This window comes from Dasypus novemcinctus, chromosome 10 (genome assembly GCF_030445035.2).
Source record: "Dasypus novemcinctus isolate mDasNov1 chromosome 10, mDasNov1.1.hap2, whole genome shotgun sequence".
Classification (NCBI taxonomy): Eukaryota; Metazoa; Chordata; class Mammalia; order Cingulata; family Dasypodidae; genus Dasypus; species Dasypus novemcinctus.
The window spans coordinates 55,377,095-55,392,972 of NC_080682.1; the positions used below are offsets into that span (position 1 = coordinate 55,377,095).

Here is a 15,878-nt window from a genome sequence, read left to right on the forward strand (position 1 = left end):
TCAGTTTGGAGTCTCTGCCTTAAAATCTGTATTAGATCTTTTCTTTTCAAAAATATCATCCAATCCGGGGCTCAAGCAGAAGATGGCCTGCAGGCTAAATCTGGCCTACTTTCTGCTTTTGTAAATAAAGTTTTATTGGAACACAGTCACACCTATTTGTCTAAATTTTGTCTCTGGCTGCTTTTTTTTTTTTTTTTTTTTTCCTTCTGGCTGCTTTTGTACTACAAACGCAGAGTTCAATAGTTGTGACAGAGACCCTGTGGTCCACAAAGTCTAAAATATTTTCTATTTGACTTCTTACAGCAAAAGTTTGCCCACCCGTGCTCTATGTTCTACACTCCAACATGAGTTTTTACTTAGAAAATATCATGGACAGCCTTTCAGTCACTGTGTATAGATCTAACATTCTTTTTATAAACTACCTAGTATTTCATAATATGGACCAGCCACAATTTATTCTATGATTCGTTATTGATGGACACTCAGGTTGTTTTTACTGTGGACAAGGCTCTAGTAAACATTTGTTTAAAAAAAAAATCCTCTAGAGGAAACTGGATACAATGATGAAATCCATAGGCTCTCAAGAGAAGCACAGTCCTGCTCACAAACATGATGCTCCCAACATGCCAACAAGCCTCTCCAAGCAGTGACTGCAGCCAGCCCTGGGTGTTGCTCCCAAGAGAGGATTTAAACTTTTAGAAAAGAGTGTTGTGTCTCCAAGTGGATATTGTGCCCTAATAGACTCACATGGATGCTTCTCAGCTTTCTGCTGTGCCCTAGAGCTTTTCCAAGCCCTGAGCATTTGGTCTCTGTCACCTGCCCCACCTACATATCCTGCTATGCTCTTTGTTACAACCAGGTGGTAGGCTGGGGCACCCACCACTGGCAGGGTAAGAGGTGCCTTCAAACCAAGACAGAAGGAGTCAGAATAAGGCTGGGGGAGAGGGTGCCTTTGATTCTAGATCCTTTGTTCCTAAGCTTTTGCGGTGGGGGTGGGGGAGTGTCAAAGACCCTTGAAAACTATATACCTTCTCCCCCGAGAAATGTGTCCATTTTCTGAATGAATTTGGAGCACGTGCAGACTTCCTGGAGATGTTATCCATGGCGCACAATCCCTAGGTCAACAATCCCTGCTGCCGGAGAACTGCCATCATGCCTTCACTGAGGCACATTGCCCCGCGTCCTTAGTTTAAGTCCCAGCATATTTCTCGGTGATTCATTAACACTCCCTTCCTCACATCACTGACCTTGTGCTTGCCATTCCAAAGGTCTTCCTCGGGCTGCCCGTCACCTGCCTCCTTCTTCCTCCAGCTATTCTGTTCAGGAAGATAACTCCCTTTCCAGCCCTCAGCCCACCTCTCCGAGGGCACGGGACGCCACCCTCAAGTCCACTGACCAGGCCGTTCTTCCTGCTGCTGCTCACTTCCTGACCTGGTTCCTTAGCTTTTGGGGTATGCCCAGATTGGAAAGACCCTTTTCTCTCTAGCCCTTTGCCAACTGAAACAGTCTTCCGGAACACTCCTGAAAGTTGCAAATCTGTCAAGCAAACTAGATTTTCCTCTCTGGCCCCTGCCCGAAAATTTGATGACTTCATTGTTGCTTAATTTTAACAAAGCAAGTTTGGCAAAGATGTTACAAAAATACCAAATTCAATGGCCAAGGATGTTGTCCCTACTGGTTGGAGAGATAGTACTAAGTAAATCGCTGCTGGTTAGTCCATTCTTGGATGAAATGCTTGCAAGTTTTAATTGATTGTGATTTTTAAGCTCAGAGTTGGGCAGCAATGATGGTCTTTGTTATTTACAAAGACAGAGTACACTGTGGTCTATTTTATGCCCCATGATGTCCATTGAACTGTTCTTACCCTTTGATCCATAATTTCCTTTCCAGAAGTCTGCCCTGAAGAAATAAGAAATATAAACAAGAGATGTCCATCTTGTTATTTTTAGTAGCAAACAATCAGAAAGAAGATAAATGTCCAACAATAGGGGACATGACCTAGCCATAGATGGAATATCACGTTCACCTAAAAACTGGTGTTCATGAAGAATTTTTAATAATCTGAAGAACTATTTATAACATGGTAAGTAAGGTAGACAGGACATAAAATCATAAGTACTGCACAATCTCAACTGAATGGGCATGGAAGTAAGTCTGGAAGTAATACACTAAAAATGTAACATAGTTGTTTCTGGGGTAGTGGAACTAGGTTATTTTATACATTCATATATTTTTCAATTTTCCTGGTAGAAAAGAGTCAAATGACCTAGAATTATATCTTGACTATGTGTCTTTTGACAATTGACTTAAACTCCCCAGACCTCAGTTTCCCCAACAGTAAATGGAGGTAAAAATAGTGCTACTTAGGTATTGAGTATCAGTTGAGATAAATCCTGTGGCTGCAAACAGGTCAAGGGTAATGTGGTCATGTACAACTCCTGGACACTTTTTAGTAAGTGGTGAGTGCTACTGAAGAGTTTGTGGGGTGAGGGTTAGCTACTCACCTCGAGCCTGAAAGAAAGTTTTATATCAAATTCTTCCACACACACCCACACGTATTACACTTTTATCAGCAAGCATTCCTACAACCTGTGTGAATGCTGCCCTTTTAAGCCTCAAAGATCACCCACACCTTCCGAAGAGCCCCGAGGCAGGTAAAAGCATTTCAGACACGGGATTGCAGAAGCCTTAACAGCCTCGGGCAACCAAGAAACCATTTAGGGGCCAAGACTTGGATTCTCATATACTTTTCATGCAAGGGGGGAGGGTAAAAGAATAATAATCAATAAGTAAACATTCCAGCCATTCTGCACACTCTGAATCCTGCTCAGATTGAACAATTTTTGAACATTAGTTATGCCATTCGACATGCTACTAATTTTTTCACCAGTGAAAGCCCATTTTTGACATTTAGTTAGCAAATTAGCAAAACATTCGCTGTTTCTTAGAGTTAAAGGTAGCTGAGGCAATGAGCACTTTTGGAGTGAGGACTTTTCTCAGCCCTGGAGAGTGGATTTCCAGTTAGAATGGTAGCTGCCCAGGAATGTTACTTCAAATAGTATACGGACATATCACATGGTCTGTGCTTATGTATTTTAAAGTAAACTACAGACGTCACATCTATAAAGCCATGAGGACAACCCTGGCACAGGTAAGCACTCAGCATTTCAGTGGTTACTAAATCTCATGCAAATGGTTCTAAGGGACCCCACTATTTTGAATTTTGCATTTCTTACATGTATTCCCTTACAGGATTTGAATGGTGTTTGGTTCTTCTTCTTCTTTTTTTAATGAATTTAGTTTGTTTTCCATACCTTTGTAAAAGGTGGCCAAGTTGAGTGGGGTCTGCTCCAGTCTACACGCTAAGAGGCACAGGCCAGGCTGAGCCATTGCTCCTAGGGCCAGCAGGTCACCCTCCCAGGTCTGAGTGCACCGCAGGAATTCCCGCCAGAGGCCACCTTTGGCATTCTGAGAGCTCGCCATTCAAGGCAGGGTTATCAGAGAAATTAAACCAGAAAGTATTGCGGCTCAGATAACAGGATTACTTAACATTCTTCTCATTCTGCACGCAGCCCGTGGGGGTGCAGTGCCACCCACGTCTCGCTGAGGGGGCCTGGGCAGTCTCACAGCCGCCCGCATCGTGCGTGGGGTTTCCAAACGCCACGGAGGCGGGCTGTTATAACTATGCAGCCCTGTGTTCTCCTGGGGGGTTTTTTTCTTTCCTCTTTCCTCCTGTCTGCCCCACCGGTTTTCAGCTGCAGATTTCTGTGTTGGTGTCGAGGGCAGTAATCAGAATGGTAAACACCAGAAGGGGCAAACATTTACCAACTCTTTCCTGTACATGGGGTGTTCATGACCTCCACACGGGGCATTCATGACCTCCACACGGAGCGAGCTTCCACTGGGGGTCTCAGCCCTCCCCGCCTGCCCACCTTGGCCGGTACCAGTGGCATCCTCCCAAAAGGTCTGCCTCCGCCAAGGCTTTGGTAAGGGATGGCTATTTGCCAAAGACCTGCAGAGATGGGCAAATGGATTTGGGGTCACACTGTATACAGCACAGTAGTAGCTTAAACATTTCTCCATTAGCTGTCTCTTCCCATCCAATCCCCTCCCAAATTTCTTTCCATTTACAATTGTCTTCTCATTGCTCCTCTTTCTCTTCCCCAACCCCGACCTCTATAATTCCTTTGATTTTCCAGAGCTGTTAAGCACTAGCTCTCACCTCGCAAAGCCCACCAGCATCTCAGTTTTACAAAAGCCAGATTGGCCCACAGCACCAAACTGTTTAGTGCTTCCATGGGAGAAGGGACGGAGTAAGGGGGGAGAGTTCTCATCCACCACATTATCTGATATAATACAACATTCCGTTCATTTTATACATCAAGAAACAGCTCAGAGGTCAATTTGCCCATGCTCACTTGGCCAGATTTGGATTCTGGCCTGTGGAGCTCTAAAGCTGTGATCCTAATGACTCTGCTAGCTGTGGCCATACATCCTGGCAAGCCTGGGACATCCAGATTAAGCCTGTGCTCTTCACTCTCAACAGTGCCCTCGTCTGTTCTTGCACACCAATGTTCATAGTGGCAATATTAACGATATCCAGAAGGTAGACACAACCCAAGTGTCTGTGAACAGACAAATGGATAAACAAAATGTGGTATATCCATCCAATGGAATATTATTTAGCCATAAAAAGGAATGAAGGATATACATGCTACCACATGGATGACCCTCAGAGAGGTTATGCTGAGTGAAATTAGCCAGATAAAAAAGGACAAATATTGTATGATTCCACTTAAATGAAATATCTAGAATAAGCAAATGCATAGAGATGGAAAGAAGATTAGAAGTTACCAGGACATGGGGGAAGGGAAAATGGGGTGTTAAAGCTTAATAGGTATAGAGTTTCTCTTTGGGACAATGAGAAGTTTTGCATAATGGATGATGGTGACAGTAGCACAGCATCATAAATGTAATTAATGACACAGATTTTACACTTATAAATAGCTAAAATGGCAAATTTTAAGGTACAAATAAATCTCAACACAATTTAAAAATTAATTTAAAATAATTTCCCTGGTCTGGAATTTTATGACCTCCCTAACTATGCTACAGGCCTTGTCTGTCTGTGCATCCACAGCACCCGGCATGGGAAGTGTTCAAAAAATGCCTCCTGAGGCCCTTGTCCCCGCTTCAGTCTTGGGACAGGCATTGCTCCCCTGAACCAGCCATCCTCCCTCTGCCTCTGAGTTGCAGAGGCCTCCAAAGGAAACTCTGACTCGGGCCCAAGCTATGAAAAGGACTCAGCTTCCCGAGCCGTCAGGTAGGTAACCTGACCAAATAAATCTTTGTCTGTGCGACAGGCTCCGTTTATCACGCTGTGGATTCCGTCGCCCAGGGGGCTCGGGCAGCCTGGGCACCCTCCACGGACACTGGAGTGAATGTGTCCCAGATGCTTGTTCAGCCAGCATCATATTTCATATCTGCCTCGCCTTCCTACCTGCCTCCCTGAGAGAGAATTGGGGATTGAGATGGATTACACTTGTTGGCAAGCTAATGTTTCAAGTAAGAGTTGGATCGAGGCTTAATAGAATTAATGATTCTCTCCGTTCCCAAAGGGAAGGTAGGGGAAGATAAGGGAAAGCGCTCACCACCACAGCTGGCTCTGAGTCGGCCCGGAGACACTGCCAGGTGCCCACCCAGGTTCCTTCCACTGATTTCCACCAGGCAGGCACAATTTTGTTCAGAGTGATAAGGAAAAGCAGCCTTTTCCTGCTTGCATGTTATTTGTGTAGGAAATAAGCTCTGTGGTTTTGCATTTTTCATGTGTCAGCTTTAGACAGCACAGGGGGCAGGAGCAGGTCTGCTTCCTGCTTCCCTCTCCCTTTAGAGCAGGGACACAAATTCCAGTGCTTCCATGGAGGGGTAACGGCTTCAGAGACTGTGAAGCCAGATGGCCCTGCCCTTCTGCTATTAGTGTGTGCCTCGATTTCCTCATCTGTAAAGTGAGGATAATAAGAGCACCTCTTCAAAAAGTGATTGTGGAGAGAAACTGTAAAGCACTTGAAACAGTGCCTGATGCGAGGTGTTATATACATGCGCACTTTATATTATTATCGTTATTTGCTGCAGGTCAACAAGAAAAATGAATGTGGCTGCCGATGTCTGAGTCACTGGGAGGAGGAGACCATGCCAGTTTACCGCTTGCTCCATCTGAACTCGGCATCCTGAGCTGTGGGTATGCACACTCACTATTTCTAGAAACTTCCAGTGTTTTTCAAGAGAAGCCAAAAATCCAGATTTGGGTATGACATCTAATTTATAAATAATGACAATGAATTTAAAAACATTATTAAACACAGGGCTGGACAAAGTAAAAAAAGTTGGAGAGCCAGATTCAATTGGGAGGCCTCAAGACTGCAGCCCTTGCTCAGAATTACTCCATCCCGTCACTGCTGCATGGAGGAGAGCAAAGCTAGGCAGCCCGTACGAAACACAAAGGTAGCTGAAATGCTTTTATCTTATCCAAAGTAGGATGTGACCACTAAAATGGAACGTGTGGACAGGGGGTTGGCAACTGAGACTCCGATGGGCAGTGGTGGGTTGGAAGTACCCAATGCCAAGAGCACTCCCAGAGGAAAGGACATCCCAGCCCAGGATAGCTTCCTGTTGGGGCAGGGTGACAGGCGTAGCCCTAATTGTGGATGGTGATTTTAAATCATGTTACCACCCTTGCTTTCCAGTCACCCTCTTTGCTTACTGACTAAGAGCCTGGGCTTAGGAATCAAGCTGCCTGGGTCTACCCTTTATTGGCTGTGTGAGTTAGGGCAGGTAACTTAATTTCACTTTGCCTCATTTTTATCTGCAAAAAATTAGTAATAGTGCTTACCTCTGAACTGTCTCGAGAATGAAATGATGGAAAGCAGATTTGGCTCAACTGATAGTGCATCCGCCTACCATATGGGAGGTCCAGGGTTCAAACTGAGGGCCTCCTGACCCATGTGGTGAGCTGGCCTACACACAGTGCTGATGCGTGCAAGGAGTGCCGTGCCACGCAGGGGTGTCCCCCACATAGGGGAGCCCCACATGCAAGGAGTGGGCCCCGTAAGGAGAGCCGCCCCATGCAAAAAAAGCGCAGCCGGCCCAGGAGTGGCACTGCATACATGGAGAGCTGATGCAGCAAGATGATGCAAGAAAAAGAAACACAGATTCCTGGTGCTGCTGACAAGAATGCAAGCAGACACAGAAGAACACACAGCGAATGGACCCAGAGAGCTGACAGTGGGGGACAGGGGAAGGGGAGAGAAATAAATAAAAAATAAATCTTAAAAAAAAAAGAATAAATGAGGTAATTTGTGTGAAAGACTTGCACATTGCCTAGCACATAGCACTCAATAAATACTATTATTATGAATTTGTCAGAATTATTAAAATAAATGTCAGCCCTTATTGCTCGATAAAGCAACAGAAATTTATGAAGCACTGACTGTATACACTTTTTAAAAGCAGACTCCATAAAAGATATTAGCATTTTGAGGAGAGACTCACTGTGTTATCCACAACTAAATTCTCAACACAGAGCACAATGCTGAATGTGAGGTAGGAGACCAATGAATGTTCAGTGATAAGTCCTTAGGGAATCTAGAAGGTGGGGGAGGCATGATTTAAATGTGTAAACAATTAAACAATCCAAGATTTAAACCATTCAAGCCATCAAGAGAAGAGCAGTCCGAGGCACAAGAGTGTATAAATCCAAATGAATCACATATATAGTCGTTGCTAGAAGAGTTCACTTTCAGAAGAAATCATTTCAGCTTTGCACAGCCAGAAGAGAATATCATGGAAACAAAGGTTTGGCTTTGGTGTGGGGACATACAATATAGAAGAGTCTGGCAGGTACTGTGCCATTCTGCAGGTTACACTTATACACATCTCAGCAGGATCTCATTGACTGCCACAGTCAACAGTGCCTCAAATAGTGGGCTCCTGAGTGCTCTAGAGACATCCAAACACCATATGCGAGGCAGACAAGCTCAGGATTTTGGGACCCTGTCAGTGGGCCTTACTCCGGGATTTATGCTCCCCAGTATATCAGACTTAGACTCATTTATGGAATAGTTTCCCTACTCATGGCTCTTCTTCCCCTTTTATATGAACCTATAATTAGCACTATGTTTGTTAAATATATGTCCCAGAAACTTAAATCTTTGTTCATGTGCCAGTTGAGCCCCTTATCTCAGCAGACTTGCAACACCTACTCTCCAGTTCATTGGACTCACCCAGGAACTAATAAGGAGATGATGATGGACAACACCCATCCTAAGGAACAGAGAATGTCTGCAACTGCAAGCAAGATAGTTCCATCCAACTGTACCATTGGACCTAAGCCCTCTCTCAATCAGAAACAGAGGGGGCATCACTATCCCAAAGTCCTAAAGATAGGAGAATGACCAATGGACTAAAGTCAACTTAATATTACTCTATTATAGACTTGTTATTATTCTAGCAATGAAAGAACTTTTATCATTGATATAAAGGTAGTGACTACCAGAGGTTCTGAGAGGAAGGAAAGGGAAGACTAGGTATAATATGGGGGTGTTTTGGGTCATTGAATTGTCTTACATGACATTGCAATGACAAATACAGGCCATTATATAATATGTCATAACCCACAAAACTGTGTGGGACAGAGAGTAAACTATAATGTAAACTATAGTGTATGGTTAGTAGCAATGCTTCAATATGTGTTCATCAGTTGTAACAAATGTACCCCACTAATGATGGTGCTGTTGATGTGGGAAAGTGTGGGAGGGGGAGGAGGTGGAGCTTATGGGAATCCCTTGTATTTTTTGTGTAACATTTATGGAATCTAAAGCTTCTTTAGGCGGCAGACTTGGCCCAGTGGTTAGGGCGTCTGTCTACTACATGGGAGGTTCGCGGTTCAAACCCCAGGCCTCCTTGACCCGTGTGGAGCTGGCCCACACGCAGTGCTGATGTGCGCAAGGAGTGCCCTGCCACGCAGGGGTGTCCCCGCGTAGGGGAGCCCCATGCGCAAGGAGTGCTCCCCGTAAGGAGAGCTGCCCAGCATGAAAGAAAGTGCAGCCTGCCCTGGAATGGTGCCACACACACGGAGAACTGATGCAACAACAACAAAAAAGAAAACACAGATTCCCGCGCCGCTGACAACAACAGAAGCAGACAAAGAAGACACAGCAAATAGACACAAAGCACAGACAACCAGGATGGGGGGGAAAGGGGAGAGAAATAAATAAATAAATCTTAAAAAATAAATAAGTAAATAAATCTTCTTTAAAAATAAAAAAATAGAAAAAATAAAAAGGAGTACTCCTGATGGAGACTGCCAGGATTCAACTCCTGGCCCCATTAGTTACTAGCTCTGCAGCCTTGGGCAAGTTACTTCACTTCTTTAAGCCTTGACTTCCTCTTCATCTATGTGATAGCAGGCATAATAATTCACATGCCAGGATTGCTGTAAGTTTTAAATGAGATAAGCCACTCATCCATTCACAGGTGTTTGTTGTACACCTATTGTGTGCCACCATTGCTAGGTGACAGGAATACAGAGGTGGACAAAGCTATTAACGATCAGAGTTGCTGTTCTATTGAGTAAGACAGAAAAACCATACATAAATGACAAAATGTAATGATTTCCACAGAAACTCTTGCTCTGCAGCCTAGAAAAGTCTCATGTAATGTGCACTGCTGGTGGCATGCAATGTGATTTTACATGGGCAGCAGGTAAATGATTTAAATTGTAATAACTACATATTTACAAGCAAATTGAAAAACACTGCATTTTTATTGATGAAAATCATATTTATTCATTCAACAAACATTTCTTGAGCAGTTGCCAGGCACTATGCTAAGCTTTGGCGATACAACAGAGTGTGACCCCTTGTAATTGGGGATATTGTTTTATTCCTCTTAGTAACCTGACCTCATGGAGTTAGCGTTATAGATTTTTTTTTTTTAAGATTTATTGATTTTATTTATTTCTCTCCTCTTCCCTCCCCCCACCCCAGTTGTCTGTTCTCTGTATCTATTTGCTGTGTGTTCTTCTTTGTCCGCTTCTGTTGTTGTCAGCGGCACGGGAATTTGTGTTTCTTTTGGTTGCATCATCTTGTTGTGTCAGCTCTCCGTGTGTGCAGCGCCATTTCTGGGCAGGCTGCACTTTCTTTCGCGCTGGGCGGCTCTCCTTACGGGGCGCACTCCTTGTGCATGGGGCTCCCCTATGCAGGGACACCCCTGCGTGGCACAGAACTCCTTGCGCGCATCAGCACTGCACATGGGCCAGCCGCGCACGGGTCAAGGAGGCCGGGGTTTGAACCGCAGACCTCCCATGTGGTAGACGGATGCCCTATCCACTGGGCCAAGTCCGCTTTCCTTTTTACTTTTAAAATAATTTAGGCTTCCTAAATTCATTTAGCTATTCCTTTTAGAAATCAGTTTCATTAAGGAAGCAACACATAGTTGGCAGTTTTCTAGGACTGCCGGACCAAATTACCAAATGCTTTGTGTCCTAAAACTACAGAAATGTTATTCCCTCCCAGTTCTGGAGGCCAGAAGTATGAAATCAAGGTGTCAGCAGGGTTGGTTCCTTCTGGAGAATCCAAGGGAGAACCTGTGCCATGGTGCCCATCTAACTTCTGGTGGCTGCCAGCGACCCATGGTACTCCTTGCATCGTTCCAGTCTGTCTCCATTGCCACACGGGGCATTCTTCTCTGAGCATCTCTGTGTCTCTGTATCTCCATTTCTCTTACAAGGGCACTGCTCTTTGGATTTAGGGTGCACTCTCATCCAGGAAGATCTCATCTCAAAATCCTTACCTTAATTATATCTGCAGAGACCCCCTTTCCAAACAAGGTCACCTTCTGAGCCTCTGGGCAATATACCTTTTGGGGGCCACGACTCAACCCACTAGGGCAGATATGGCAAAAATGGTGAAGGGCTACAGAATGAACCACGCCTGGAACACCTGGGACCTCAGCAGCTCACCCAGTCTCTAGACCCGCACTGCCACCAAGAGCCACACGGCCACACTGCCTCTTGCACCCCTGCCTGCCTCTGTTCCCTGTTTACATCTCAAGTCTCCAATGTATTTCTTTGAGTATGTTTTGAGGCAAGAACTAGATTAAACCAGAATGTTTCCATTTCGAAATTACAAAAGAATCCACTAATTGGATTAACTCTGGCAAAAGTTTGCAAATCAAGGAAACTTTGAATAAGAAAAAATACTTGTAAAGAAGACTAGCATCTACTTTTACCTATTACATAGTTGACTAACCACAAACTGCATTATAGACAACCTGTTTGTTCAAATCTAATTAATATCCTATAATTATCCTGTCAAAGCTCCCACTTAAGGAGACCATATTGTGTCTGAATTCTAAATAAATACCATCTACTTGAGAATAATTTGTTCCCTTGAGTAGATCAACCCAGGCAAGCCTCTCCAGATAAATAAACAATGTGAACACGTAGCAACACGTTGTTAATCTCCCCAGAGCCCTCTGTACACCAGTATTGTTCCTACCTTAAAGATTACAAATTTCTCCCATAAGAAAATACGAGTTAATGAAATGTACAGTAACTGTACTCATTTCACATCACCTTCTCCACACTACCATCCAAGTAAACAATTTTTAAGACTTAGACAGAGCTCCACTAGGAACACAGATGGTGAGTTACATGTGCATTTAGGACAGGGGTGCAGATCAAAATATCACGTGAAATACCATTGGGCTTCAAGTCAACACCTAACAGAGATAAATCAGTGAGTGAGCTGCTCACGGTCAGAGCTCAGCCAGTCAGACTATGAAACCGCTTCTTGGCAGCCGTGGCTCAATCAGCTGTACATTCATTCATTTACTTACTCCACAGAAGTTTATTTAGTTCCTTCTGCTAAGTGTTAAATCTTGGGTTAGAATACCAAGCTGAACAAAAGGAGCTTACAGTCTAACATATGAGAAAGATATTAATGAAACTGTCACACAAATATAAAATTACAAGCTGTCATGGGAAGGTAAGTGTAAAACAAAAAGGGATCTGAACTAAGCTGAGGGGTCAGGATGAACTCAGCTGAGACGGAGAGGAAGTACAAACCAGGCAAAAAAGGGAGAGAACGCATTCCTAGCAGAGGGAAACAGCACAAATGAAACTCCAGGGGTTTGCTAGAGGAGCTAAAGTCTGCCTACACTGGCTAGAGTGCCGAAATAGATGACAGTGAGGTAAGAGTAGTCAGGGGCCAGGTCAGGCAGCTTTTTGTGGGACACGCAAGGAGTTTGTTTGGACCTTGTTCTGAGAGCAATAGAAAGCCACTGAAGTGCTTTAAGCAGACTGAGAAATGGGATCAGATGCACATTTTGAAAACATGATACCATTGACAGTAGAAAGAACTAAGTCTGCTCATTGTCTGACTATATCCATTCTCCCCTTCCTCCAGAGTCAGGAAATTTTCTCCTGGACACGGAATCATCCAGAATAAAGACTACCTTGCACAGTCTCCTTTGCAAGTACGTACGGCCACGTGAATAAATTTTGTAATCAGAATTGTCAGGTGGGTGGAGGGGCTTCTAAGAACTCCTTTCAGGGGAGTGGATGTAGCTCAGTGATTGAGTGCCTGCATCCCATGTATGAGATTCCAGGTTCAACTTCCCATACCTCGGAAAAAACCCAACCAACCAACCAAGCAAACAAAAACCTCTTTTAGGAGAAAGTAAGCATATGATCTTTGCCCTCTTCTTTGTCCCTTCTTCCTTCCTGCAACTGAAAAACCAGATGCTGACACTGTGACTGGTGGGCAGAATCCATGCATGGAGTAAGAATAAGAAAAAGGGTGCCTGGGTTCTTGTAATTATGAGCTGCTTTACCAGCCCTGGCTTGTTCCTTAAAAATCTATTTTACTGAGGTGAAATTTATATAAAAAACAAAAAACTGTATCCACTTAAAGTGTACTCTTTATTGCCTTCTGACAGTTGTGTACAACCATGTCACAACCAAGATTCAGGACATTTCCATCACCCTCCAAAAATCTCCCTGACCCTTTGCAGTTCAACCCACCCTCCACCCCTAGTGCAAGACAACCACTGATCTGCTTTCTGCCACTAGGATTTTATATAAATGGAATCATATGGTATATACTCTTTTGTGTCTGGCTTCTTTCAGTTAGCATAATTATTTTGAGAATCATCCATGTTGTACATATCAATAGTTTACTCCTTTTTATGGCTGAGTAGTTTTATTCTATTACATGGATGCATCACAGTTTAATCCATTCATCAGTTGACGGACATTTGGGTTGTTTATAGCTTTGAGCTCTTGTGGCCAAATAGTAGAAATTTTTGTGTGAACATATGGCTAAATGCCCATGAGGACAATGGCTGGGTCATATGGCAGGTGTATGTGTAACGATATAAGAAACAGCCAAACAGTTTTCCAGCATGGGTATAGCATTTTATATTCCCAAGTACTGAGAGTATCACTTGCTGCACATCCTCCCCAATACTTCGTATTGCCAGTATTTTTAATTTTAGCCATTCTAATGGGTGTACAGTGGACTACCTAGATTTTTTGTATGGGGAAAAAATAAACTTCTGGCTTCTGTTTAAGCCATGGTTGTTTGGATTTTCTGTCAGTCCCAGATAGAATTACTGAAGGTAATCCTATTGACTAGAGAAAGCCAGAGTCAAGGAGGAAGATCAGTTAGACTCCTGTGTTTCAGGAAAGAGATGGTGGTATATTGAACAAGGGAAGGGGAGTGAGGATGGAGAGAAATGAATGGTTGGTACAATATTTGGGAGATAATGGATTTAGGATTTGGTAATAGGTTACCAAAGAAGGCTAAGTAAACTCACTCAGATCACATAGCAGAGGAGCTGGGTCTCAAGTCCAGGCTTACTTAATGTCAAGTATACTCTCAACCATTGCTCTCTTTGTCCCCAAGACGCCAAACTCACATGAAAGGGACAGGCAACTGCTCTAGTTTCAGCTGCAGCAATCCTAGGGAAATCCTAGGGATTTTACTGGTTGGGTTGTTTTGTCTTGGTGGTTGGAAGGAGGTAGTTTTGGCAGGCGGGAAAAGGATACAAAAAGGCTGATGTTGGCACTTGTGGGGATTTTTTATAATATTGTTACTATTTTTTGATAGTAATAAAATTATTATTATTGACTTCCGTGTATGTTTTCTATTTGCTCTCATTCCAGGGGGAACATAATCAAAGGACTTAAATAAGAATAAGACCATTCAACTAAGGGTATTGGTGACAGACTTTTCTTTTATCTTCACGTGAATCTCCTGCTTTCTTGCATTTTACAGATAAGAAAACTAAGACTCAGAGAGATAAAGTAACTTCCCTGAGGTTGCACAGCTTGGAAGCTGTGGGGCTCTGTACATTTTCCCATGGAAGTGTCCCTTCTTCAATTGCAAAGTGAAAGGATTATAAAGGGGAATGTTTTGGGCTTGGGATGGAAACTTTCTCTGAACACTTTAGATTTATCATAAAATTTCTCATACATGGGAAACGGACTTTGGCCCAGTGGTTAGGGCGTCCGTCTAGCACATGGGAGGTCCACGGTTCAAACCCCAGGCCTCCTTGACCCGTGTGGAGCTGGCCATGCGCAGCGCTGATGCGCGCAAGGAGTGCCGTGCCACGCAAGGGTGTCCCCCGCGTGGGGGAGCCCCACGCGCAAGGAGTGCGCCCGTGAGGAAAGCCGCCCAGCGTGAAAAGAAAGAGCAGCCTGCCCAGGAATGGCGCCGCCCACACTTCCTGTGCCGCTGACGACAACAGAAGCGGACAAAGAAACAAGACGCAGCAAATAGACACCAAGAACAGACAACCAGGGGAGGGGGGGAAAATAAATAAATAAATAAATCTTTAAAAAAAAAAAAAAATTTCTCATACATTTTGTATTCTCCTCCACAAATTAGCCATACTTGTTTTTACACAAAAAATCCCTTTTTAAAATTACTTATCCCAATTAAAACCAGACAGCCCAGGAAAATGTATTATGCCAGTCCTCACCCAGGTCTTTTGACAAACAAGCCTTGTATATGAAGACAACGTTGCAGTGTCACATGGGTCCAGGATTAAAGTCCACCTCCATCACTTCCTAGCTCTGTGACTTCGGGCAACTTTCTTAATCCTGCCAAGCTTCAGTTTCCTAGTCAGCAAAATAAGAAAAAGAATAACCTTTCCTGGATTGTGTGAAAGTATAGGAAACAAAATGTTAGGAGGGTAAATGAAACAGACAGTCACACAGATGGTATTAATGTGATACCTAGTTGTATTACTAGTAGTACAATTATTCTTCTGTTTGTCCAGTGAGCCCAGCTAGGGGCACAGAGCTAGAAAATTCACTAAATAAATATGGATTGGAATATCTTTCCCTCACCATCTTGACTTGTGTCTTCGAGACGTCATTCCACCTTTATATGTCATGTTCCACTGGCCTCTCAGGGAATAAATACACCTAGATATGGATAGCAGGGTTTATTTTTTTGCCTATAGCTAGGTGAGGCTTTAACAGCTACAAACCCTACCATATAATTGAGCCCTTAAGAATGGTTTAGATTCTTTAACTAATTACAACCTTTCCAGGGGACATTTAAAAGTTGTTTCACAAGCTTAGCAACCGTAATTGAAATAACCTAATTGAGCCTCTAATAATGACCAATTTAGGAGGTAGGGGTGTTGGTGGTGGGAGAAGCATGTTCAAGACACCCCAGGTACAGTCAGGCAGGGGAATCTGAGAAGGGCTAGAGGACAGATGACAGACCCAGGGCCTACAAATAAATGAAATGAAGAAAAAAAGGCGGGGGGGGGGGGGGGGAGGGGGAGGGTTCATTAGAGATTCGAAG

At 43.7% G+C, this 15,878-nt stretch overlaps 1 protein-coding gene across 6 annotated transcripts in view; it reads right to left on the reverse strand.

Moving 5' to 3' along the window:
• Positions 1-15,878, reverse strand: part of PRR5L (proline rich 5 like) — a 190,504-nt gene that overhangs the window by 132,745 nt on the left and 41,881 nt on the right. For 3 of the 6 annotated variants that reach the window (XR_009187588.1, XM_071218095.1, XM_058305561.2), the window contains exon 2: positions 15,043-15,181. The exons of the other annotated variants lie outside the window; for them this stretch is intronic. The gene's annotated coding sequence lies outside the window, so the exon portion shown is untranslated. The remainder of the gene's footprint in view (positions 1-15,042; positions 15,182-15,878) is intronic. 6 annotated transcript variants of the gene reach the window in all.